Raw genomic sequence first — 11,165 nt, forward strand, 5'->3', positions numbered from 1 at the left:
CTACTCGGAATACCACAGACAAGGTTAGACTTTCCGGATTCCCAGGACCCTACTCGGAATACCACAGACAAGGTGAGACTTTCCGGATCCTCATAAATGCTGCCATCTATCTAGCTTATACCACGAAGATTCTGTTGGGGAATCTAAGAGATATACATTCAAGCTCTGTTGCATGTAGAACGGAAGTGGTTGTCAATCACGCGCGTTCATAAGTGAGAATGATAATGAGGGTAATCTGACTCATAACATTCATCATATTCTTGGGTACGAATGAATATCTTGGAATAAGAATAAGAGAGATTTGAATAAAAGATAATAGAATTGCATTAATACTTGAGGTACAGCAGAGCTCCACACCCTTAATCTATGGTGTGCAGAAACTCCACCGTTGAAAATACATAAGTGAAAGAGGTTCAGGCATGGCCGAATGGCCAGTCCCCTAAAACGTGATCAATAGTCTCTTAAGATGAAGAATAAAACAAAACTGAGACCAAAGATGTCTAATACAATAGATAAATGTCCTATATATACTAGACTAGCTACTAGGGTTTACATGAGTAAGTAATTGATGCATAAATCCACTTCCGGGGCCCACTTGGTGTATGCTTGGGCTGAGCTTGATCAATCCATGAGCTGAGGCTTCTCTTGGAGTTGAACTTCGAGTTATGACGTGTTTTGGGCGTTCAACTCCGGATCATGACGTTTTTCTGGCGTTTAACTCCAGACAGCAGCATGAACTTGGCGTTCAACGCCAAGTTACGTCGTCATTCTGCGAATAAAGTATGGACTATTATATATTGCTGGAAAGCCCTGGATGTCTACTTTCCAACGCCGTTGAGAGCGCGCCAATTGGAGTTCTGTAGCTCCAGAAAATCCATTTCGAGTGCAGGGAGGTCAGATTCCAACAGCATCAGTAGTCCTTTTGTCAGCCTTCTTCAGAGTTTTGCTCAAATCCCTCAATTTCAGTCAGAATTTACCTGAAATCACAGAAAAACACACAAACTCATAGTAAAGTCCAGAAATGTGAATTTATCATAAAAACTAGTGAAAACATCCCTAAAAGTAGCTTAAACTTACTAAAAACTATATAAAAACAATGCCAAAAAGCGTATAAATTATCCGCTCATCACAACACCAAACTTAAATTGTTGCTTGTCCCCAAGCAACTGAAAATCAAATAGGATAAAAGAAGAGAATATACTATAAAGTCCAAAATATCAATGAATATTAATTTAATTAGATGAGCGGGACTTGTAGCTTTTTGCTTCTGAACAGTTTTGGCATCTCACTTTTTCCTTTGAAGTTTAGAGTGATTGGCTTCTCTAGGAACTTAGAATTTCAGATAGTGTTATTGACTTTCCTAGTTAGGCATGTTGATTCTTGAACACAGCTATTTTATGAGTCTTGGCTGTGGCCCTAAGCACTTTGTCTTCCAGTATTACCACCGGATACACAAATGCCACAGACACATAACTGGGTGAACCTTTTCAGATTGTGACTTAGCTTTGCTAAAGTCCCCCGTTAGTGGTGTCCAGAGCTCTTAAGCACACTCTTTAGCTTTGGATCACGACTTTAACCATTCAGTCTCAAGCTTTTCACTTGGACCTTCATGACACAAGCACATGAATAGGGACAGCTTGATTTAGCCGCTTAGGCCTGGATTTAATTTCCTTGGGCCCTCCTATCCATTAATGCTCAAAGCCTTGGATCCTTGCTTTAAAATTTTTCGCCATTTTTTTTTCACTGCTTTTTCTTGCTTCAAGAATCAATTTCATGATGTTTTTCAGATCATCAATAACATTTCTCTTTGTTCATCATTCTTTCAAGAACCAACAATTTTAACACTCATAAACAACAAGATCAAAAATATGCACTATTCAAGCATTCATTCAGAAAACAAAAATTATTGCCACCACATCAATATAATTAAATTAAATTCACTAATAATTTCGAAAATTATGTACTTCTTGTTCTTTTTGAATTAAAACATTTTTCTTTTAAGAGAGGTGAAGGACTAATGGATTTTATTCATAGCTTTAAGGCATGGTTACACACTAATGATCATGAAGTAGAGACACAAAACATAGATAAACACAACATTAAAAACCGAAAACAGAAAGAAATAAAGAACAAGGAATGAATCCACCTGAGTGAGGGTGGCGCCTTCTTGAAGGTGCAATGGTGCTCTTTGAGCTCCTCTATGTCTCTTCCTTGCTTCTGTTGAATAATTCATAGTAATTTTGGTGCTCCTATCCATAGTTGCTCCCAATAGTTGTGTGGAAGACCATTTATTCCCTGAGGTATCTCGGGGATTTCTTGATTTGCAGCCACATGTTATACCACTGAGCTATGACGGCTTATATTTTCCATCTCTCAACACTCAGAGGTGGAAGCTTTTGTCTTCCCTTTGAGGTTTCTCTGGCCTTAGGTGCCATTAATGGTAATGGAAAAGCAAAAAAAGCTATGCTTTTACCACACCAAACTTAAAATATTGCTCGCCCTCGAGCAAGAAAGAAAAGAAAAGTAGAAGAAGAAGAAGATGGAGGTGAGTGAGGGGAGATAGATTCGGCTATATGGGTGGGTTGGGTGGGAAAGTTGAGGTTGATGTGAATGGTGAATGGGGTGATTGGGAAGAGGATTTGAGGTGATTGATGAAGAAGATTGGGAATTGTGACATGGGGAATTCAAATCACAAAAATAGGATTAGGAGGGAAGGTGGGAATATGGTAGGTGGGGATCCTGTGGGGTCCACAGATCCTGAGGTGAAAAGAAATACCATTCCTTCACCATATAGGCATGTAAAATGCCTTCATGCATCATTCTGGCGTTCAAACGCCCATTGGTGCATGTTCTGGGCGTTCAACGCCCATGTGATGCATGTTTCTGGCGTTGAACGCCAGTTTCATGCTTGTTCCTGGCGTTCAGCGCCAGTTTGTCCTCTCTGTGCACCATCCTGGCGTTTAACGCCAGGTTGTTGCTTGTTTTGGGCGTTCAGCGCCAGAATGGTGCTCTGTTCTGGCGTTAAACGCCGGCCAGATGCACCTTCTGGGCGTTGAACGCCAGCCCGTGCGTCCTCCAGGGTGAAAAATTTTTTTCTTCTGTTTTTGACTCTGTTTTTAATTTTTTTGATTTTTTCGTGACTCCTCATGATCATGTACCTAATTAAACACAAAAATAACAAAGAAACAAAATAAAATAAAATTAGATAAATAAAATTGGGTTGCCTCCCAACAAGCGCTTCTTTAATGTCAATAGCTTGACAGTGGCTCTCATGGAGCCACAAGGTGATCAGGTCAATGTTGTATAGTTGCCAACACCAAACCTAGAGTTTGGATATGGGGTCTTAACACCAAACTTAAAGTTTGGTTGTGGCCTCACAACACCAAACTTAGAGTTTGACTGTGTGGGCTCTTCTTGACTCTGAACTGAGAGAAGCTCTTCATGCTTACTCTCTTCTGTCATAGAGGGATGGCCATGTGCCTTAAACACAAGGTAGTCCCCATTCAATTGAAGGACTAACTTACCTCTGTTGACATCTATCACAGCTTCTGCTGTGGCTAGGAAAGGTCTTCCTAGGATGATGCATTCATCATCTTCCTTCCTAGTGTCTAGGATTATGAAATCAGCAGGGATGTAAAGGCCTTCAACCTTTACTAGCACGTCCTCTACTATTCCATAAGCTTGTCTCACTGACTTGTCTGCCAGTTGTAATGAGAACAAGGCAGGTTGTACCTCAATGATCCCTAGCTTCTCCATTACAGAGAGTGGCATCAGATTTATCCCTGACCCTAGATCACATAGAGCTTTTTCAAAGCTCATGGTGCCTATGGTACAAGGTATTAGGAACTTTCCAGGATCTTGTCTCTTTTGAGGTAGAGTTTTCTGAATCCAAGTATCTAGTTCACTAATGAGCAAGGGAGGTTCACTTTCCCAAGTCTCATTACCAAACAGCTTGGCATTCAGCTTCATGATAGCTCCTAAATATTGAGCAACTTGCTCTCCAGTCACATCTTCATCCTCTTCAGAGGAAGAATAGTCTTCAGAGCTCATGAATGGCAGAAGGAGATTTAGTGGAATCTCTATGGTCTCAGATTCCTCAGGATCCTTAATAGGAAACTCCTTCTTGCTTGAAGGACATCCCAGGAGGTCTTCCTCACTAGGATTTTCGTCCTCCTCCTCCCCTATGCATTCGGCCATGTTGACTAAGTCAATGGCTTTGCACTCTCCTTTTGGATTCTCTTCTGTATTACTTGGGAGAATACTGGGAGGAGTTTCAATAACTTTCTTACTCAGCTGGCCTACTTGTGCCTCCAAATTTCTAATGGAGGATCTTGTTTCATTCATGAAACTGAAAGTGGCTTTTGACAGATTAGAGACTATATTAGCTAAATTAGAATTATTTTGTTCAGAGTTCTCTGTCTGTAGCTGAGAAGATGATGGATATGGCTTACTATTATTCAGCCTATTGCGTCCACCATTGTTAAAGCCTTGTTGAGGCTTTTGTTGATCCTTCCAGGAGAAATTTGGATGATTTCTCCATGATGGGTTATAAGTGTTTCCATAAGGTTCACCCAGATAATTAACCTCTGCCATGGCAGGGTTCTCAGGATCATAAGCTTCTTCAGAAGCTGCCTCTCTAGTACTGTTGGATGCATGTTGCAATCCATTCAGATTTTGAGAGATCATGTTGACCTGTTGAGTCAACACTTTGTTCTGAGCCAATATGGCATTCAGAGCATCAATTTCAAGAACTCCTTTCTTCTGAGGTACCCCATTATTCACGGAATTCCTCTCAGAGGTATACATGAACTGGTTGTTTGCAACCATGTCAATGAGTTCTTGAGCCTCTTCAGGCGTTTTCTTCAAGTGAATAGATCCACCTGCAGAATGGTCCAGTGACATTTTCGAAAATTCAGAGAGACCATAATAGAATATATCTAACATGGTCCATTCTGAAAACATGTCAGATGGACATCTTTTGGTCAACTGCTTGTATCTTTCCCAAGCTTCATAGAGGGATTCACCATCTTTTTGTTTGAAGGTTTGAACATCCACTCTCAGCTTGCTCAGCTTTTGAGGAGGAAAGAATTTATCCAAGAAGGCAGTGACCAGCTTATCCCAAGAGTCCAGGCTATCCTTAGGTTGTGAATCCAACCATGTTCTAGCTCTGTCTCTTACAGCAAAAGGGAAAAGCATGAGTCTGTAGACTTCAGGATTAACTCCATTCGTCTTTACAGTATCACATACTTGCAAGAATTCAGTTAAGAACTGATAAGGATCTTCAGATGGAAGTCCATAAAACTTGCAGTTTTGTTGCATTAAAGCAACTAGTTGAGGCTTAAGCTCAAAGTTATTGGCTCCAATGGCAGGAATGGAGATGCTTCTTCCATCAAACTTGGATGTTGGCTTTGTGAAGTCACCAAGCATTCTCCTTGCATTATTATTATTATTATTTTCGGCTGCCATATCCTTCTCCTGTTCGAAAATTTCTGAAAGGTTATTTCTGGATTGTTGTAATTTAGCTTCTCTTAATTTTCTCTTCAGAGTCCTTTCAGGTTCTGGATCAGCTTCAACAAGAGTGCCTTTATCCTTGTTCCTGCTCATAAGAAAGAGAAGAAAACAAGAAAAGAAAGAGGAATCCTCTATGTCACAGTATAGAGATTCCTTTATGTTAGTAGAAGAAGAAAGGGGTAGAAGAAAGAAGAAGGATGGATTCGGATTTGGATGAAGAGAGGTGAAGAGAAGTGTTAGTAATTAAATAAATAAAAAGAATAAGAAAAGAGAAAGAAGATTTTCGAAAATAATTTTTGAAAAAGAAGTTAGTAATTTTCGAAAATCAAAGACAAAATATAATTAAAATTATAATTTAAAACAAAAAGAATTTTTGAAAAAGAGAGGGAGAATTTTCGAAAATTAGAGAGGGAAAAGTAGTTAGGTGGTTTTGAAAAAGATAAGAAACAAACAAAAAGTTAGTTAGTTGATTGAAAAAGATTTGAAATCAAATTTTGAAAAAGATAAGAAGATAGGAAGTTAGATAAGATATTTTGAAATCAAATTTTGAAAAAGATAAAATTTTTGAAAAAGATAAGATAAAAGATAAAAAGATTTAGTTTTGAAAAAGATATTTGAAAAAAAGATTTAATTTTAAAAATTACTTAACTAACAAGAAACTACAAGATAAGATTCTAGAACTTAAAGATTGAACCTTTCTTAACAAGAAAGTAACAAACTTCAAATTTTTGAACCAATCACATTAATTGTTAGCTAATTTTCGAAAATTTGATATAAAGATAAGAAAAAGATTTTTGAAAATATTTTGAAAAATAATTTTGAAATTTTCGAAAATTATAAAAAAAATGAAAAAGATATGATTTTTGAAAAGGATTTTGAAAAGATAAGATTTTTAAAATTGAAATTTTGACTTGACTTGTAAGAAACAACTAATTTTAAAAATTTTTGACCAAGTCAACCCAAAATTTCGAAAATTTGGAGGGAAATAAGGAAAAGATATTTTTTTTTGAAATCAAATTTTGAATGAAAAACACAAAAATGACCCAAAACATGAAAATTTTGGATCAAGACACAAGATGTATGCAAGAATGCTATGAATGTCAAGATGAACACAAAGAACACTTTGAAGATCATGATGAACATCAAGAACATAATTTTGAAAAATTTTTAATGCAAAGAAAACATGCAAGACACCAAACTTAGAAATCTTTAATGCATGGAAAATATGAATGCAAAGATGCACATGAAAAACAAGAAAACACACAAAACAAGAAATCATCAAGATCAAACAAGAAGACTTGTCAAGAACAACTTGAAGATCATGAAGAACACTATGAATGCATGAAGTTTTCGAAAAATGCAAGAAAAATTTTGAAAGCATGCAATTGACACCAAACTTAAAATTGACACTAGATTCAAACAAGAAACACAAAGTATTTTTGATTTTTATGATTTTCTAATTTTTTTGTATTTTTATTAATTTTTTTTCGAAAACAAAGTTTAGAAAAACGAAAAATAAAAGAAAAATTTTTGAAAGAGTTTTTTGAAAAGAAAATTACCTAGTCTGAGCAACAAGATGAACCGTCAGTTGTCCATACTCGAACAATCCCCGGCAACGGCGCCAAAAACTTGGTGGACGAAATTGTGATTTATGCGTTCTTTGGATTTTGAATGAAAGCTTTATTATGGCACTGGTTGAATTCACAACTCCGTTCAACTAACCAGCAAGTGTACTGGGTCGTCCAAGTAATAAACCTTACGTGAGTAAGGGTCGATCCCACAGAGATTGTTGGTATGAAGCAAGCTATGGTTACCTTGCAAATCTCAGTCAGGCAGATTAAAGGGTAATTGTGATTATTGGAATAAATAATAAAAAGGAATAATAAAAGGGATAGAATACTTATGCAGATTCATTGGTAGGAATTTCAGATAAGCGGATGGAGATGCTGTAGAGCCCAGGGACGCCTGCTCTCCTACTGCTTCTACTCAATCCTTCTTACTCCTTTCCATGGCAAGCTTTGTATAGGGGTTCACCATCAACTGTGGCTACTTTCTTCCTCTCGGGGAAATATCCTATGTGGCTGTCACTCGCACAGCTAACCAGTCTGGAGGCATCACCCATGGCTGATGGCTACATCCCATCCTCGCAGTGAAAACTAATGCTCACGCACTCTGTCACAGTACAGCTAATCACCGGTTGGTTCCCTCCCCTACTGGAATAGAATCCCTCTTTTGCGTCTGTCACTAACGCCCAGCAGGTTGCAGGTTTGAAGCACGTCACAGTCATTCATTAACGGAATCCTACTCGGAATACCACAGACAAGGTTAGACTTTCCGGATTCCCAGGACCCTACTCGGAATACCACAGACAAGGTGAGACTTTCCGGATCCTCATAAATGCTGCCATCTATCTAGCTTATACCACGAAGATTCTGTTGGGGAATCTAAGAGATATACATTCAAGCTCTGTTGCATGTAGAACGGAAGTGGTTGTCAATCACGCGCGTTCATAAGTGAGAATGATAATGAGGGTAATCTGACTCATAACATTCATCATATTCTTGGGTACGAATGAATATCTTGGAATAAGAATAAGAGAGATTTGAATAAAAGATAATAGAATTGCATTAATACTTGAGGTACAGCAGAGCTCCACACCCTTAATCTATGGTGTGCAGAAACTCCACCGTTGAAAATACATAAGTGAAAGAGGTTCAGGCATGGCCGAATGGCCAGTCCCCTAAAACGTGATCAATAGTCTCTTAAGATGAAGAATAAAACAAAACTGAGACCAAAGATGTCTAATACAATAGATAAATGTCCTATATATACTAGACTAGCTACTAGGGTTTACATGAGTAAGTAATTGATGCATAAATCCACTTCCGGGGCCCACTTGGTGTATGCTTGGGCTGAGCTTGATCAATCCACGAGCTGAGGCTTCTCTTGGAGTTGAACTTCGAGTTATGACGTGTTTTGGGCGTTCAACTCCGGATCATGACGTTTTTCTGGCGTTTAACTCCAGACAGCAGCATGAACTTGGCGTTCAACGCCAAGTTACGTCGTCATTCTGCGAATAAAGTATGGACTATTATATATTGCTGGAAAGCCCTGGATGTCTACTTTCCAACGCCGTTGAGAGCGCGCCAATTGGAGTTCTGTAGCTCCAGAAAATCCATTTCGAGTGCAGGGAGGTCAGATTCCAACAGCATCAGTAGTCCTTTTGTCAGCCTTCTTCAGAGTTTTGCTCAAATCCCTCAATTTCAGTCAGAATTTACCTGAAATCACAGAAAAACACACAAACTCATAGTAAAGTCCAGAAATGTGAATTTATCATAAAAACTAGTGAAAACATCCCTAAAAGTAGCTTAAACTTACTAAAAACTATATAAAAACAATGCCAAAAAGCGTATAAATTATCCGCTCATCACAACACCAAACTTAAATTGTTGCTTGTCCCCAAGCAACTGAAAATCAAATAGGATAAAAGAAGAGAATATACTATAAAGTCCAAAATATCAATGAATATTAATTTAATTAGATGAGCGGGACTTGTAGCTTTTTGCTTCTGAACAGTTTTGGCATCTCACTTTTTCCTTTGAAGTTTAGAGTGATTGGCTTCTCTAGGAACTTAGAATTTCAGATAGTGTTATTGACTTTCCTAGTTAGGCATGTTGATTCTTGAACACAGCTATTTTATGAGTCTTGGCTGTGGCCCTAAGCACTTTGTCTTCCAGTATTACCACCGGATACACAAATGCCACAGACACATAACTGGGTGAACCTTTTCAGATTGTGACTTAGCTTTGCTAAAGTCCCCGTTAGTGGTGTCCAGAGCTCTTAAGCACACTCTTTAGCTTTGGATCACGACTTTAACCATCAGTCTCAAGCTTTTCACTTGGACCTTCATGACACAAGCACATGAATAGGGACAGCTTGATTTAGCCGCTTAGGCCTGGATTTAATTTCCTTGGCCCTCCTATCCATTAATGCTCAAAGCCTTGGATCCTTGCTTTAAAATTTTTCGCCATTTTTTTTTCACTGCTTTTTCTTGCTTCAAGAATCAATTTCATGATGTTTTCAGATCATCAATAACATTTCTCTTTGTTCATCATTCTTTCAAGAACCAACAATTTTAACACTCATAAACAACAAGATCAAAAATATGCACTATTCAAGCATTCATTCAGAAAACAAAAATTATTGCCACCACATCAATATAATTAAATTAAATTCACTAATAATTTCGAAAATTATGTACTTCTTGTTCTTTTGAATTAAAACATTTTTCTTTAAGAGAGGTGAAGGACTAATGGATTTTATTCATAGCTTTAAGGCATGGTTACACACTAATGATCATGAAGTAGAGACACAAAACATAGATAAACACAACATTAAAAACCGAAAACAGAAAGAAATAAAGAACAAGGAATGAATCCACCTGAGTGAGGGTGGCGCCTTCTTGAAGGTGCAATGGTGCTCTTTGAGCTCCTCTATATCTCTTCCTTGCTTCTGTTGAATAATCATAGTAATTTTGGTGTTCCTATCCATAGTTGCTCCCAATAGTTGTGTGGAGGACCATTTATTCCCTGAGGTATCTCGGGATTTCTTGATTTGCAGCCACATGTTATACCACTGAGCTATGACGGCTTATATTTTCCATCTCTCAAGACTCAGAGGTGGAAGCTTTTGTCTTCCCTTTGAGGTTTCTCTGGCCTTAGGTGCCATTAATGGTAATGGAAAAGCAAAAAAAGCTATGCTTTTACCACACCAAACTTAAAATATTGCTCGCCCTCGAGCAAGAAAAAAAGAAAAGTAGAAGAAGAAGAAGATGGAGGTGAGTGAGGGGAGATGGATTCGGCTATATGGGTGGGTTGGGTGGGAAAGTTGAGGTTGATGTGAAGGTGAATGGGGTGATTGGGAGAGATGGGTGAGAGAAGGATGGGAATGGACAGAATCAATCAAATGGAAGGAGAGGGGGAGGTAGGTGGGGATCCTGTGGGTCCACAGATCCTGAGGTGTCAAGGGAATCCATCCTTCACCAATAGGCATGTAAAATGCCTTCACACATTCTGGCGTTAAACGCCCATTGGTGCATGTCTGGGCGTTCAACGCCCATGTGATGCATGTTTCTGTTGCGCGTTCAGCTTGTCTGGCGTTCAGCGCAGTTTGTCCTCTCTGTGCACCATCCTGGCGTTTAACGCCAGGTTGTGCTTGTTTTGGGCGTTCAGCGCCAGAATGGTGCTCTGTTCTGGCGTTAAACGCCGGCCAGATGCACCTTCTGGGCGTTGAACGCCGGCCCGTGCATCCTCCAGGGTGAAAAATTTTTTCTTCTGTTTTTGACTCTGTTTTTAATTTTTTGATTTTTTCGTGACTCCTCATGATCATGTACCTAATTAACACAAAAATAACAAAAACAAAATAAAATAAAATTAGATAAATAAAATTGGGTTGCCTCCCAACAAGCGCTTCTTTAATGTCAATAGCTTGACAGTGGCTCTCATGGAGCCACAGGTGATCAGTCAATGTTGTTAGTCCAACACCAAACTTAGAGTTTGGATATGGGTTTAACACCAAACTTAAGTTTGGTTGTGGCCTCACAACACCAAACTTAGAGTTTGACTGTGTGGGCTCTTCTTGACTTGAACTGAGAG

General features: G+C 38.6%; 1 non-coding gene across 1 annotated transcript; it reads left to right on the plus strand.

The window, feature by feature from the left end:
- The first annotated feature begins 4,960 nt into the window (after positions 1-4,960).
- Positions 4,961-5,064, plus strand: LOC112714172 (small nucleolar RNA R71). The gene has a single exon (XR_003159128.1). It is a non-coding gene; the product is annotated as a small nucleolar RNA R71 (small nucleolar RNA).
- Positions 5,065-11,165: the final 6,101 nt, after the last annotated feature.

This window comes from Arachis hypogaea, chromosome 9 (genome assembly GCF_003086295.3).
Source record: "Arachis hypogaea cultivar Tifrunner chromosome 9, arahy.Tifrunner.gnm2.J5K5, whole genome shotgun sequence".
In the NCBI taxonomy this organism is placed as follows: Eukaryota; Viridiplantae; Streptophyta; class Magnoliopsida; order Fabales; family Fabaceae; genus Arachis; species Arachis hypogaea.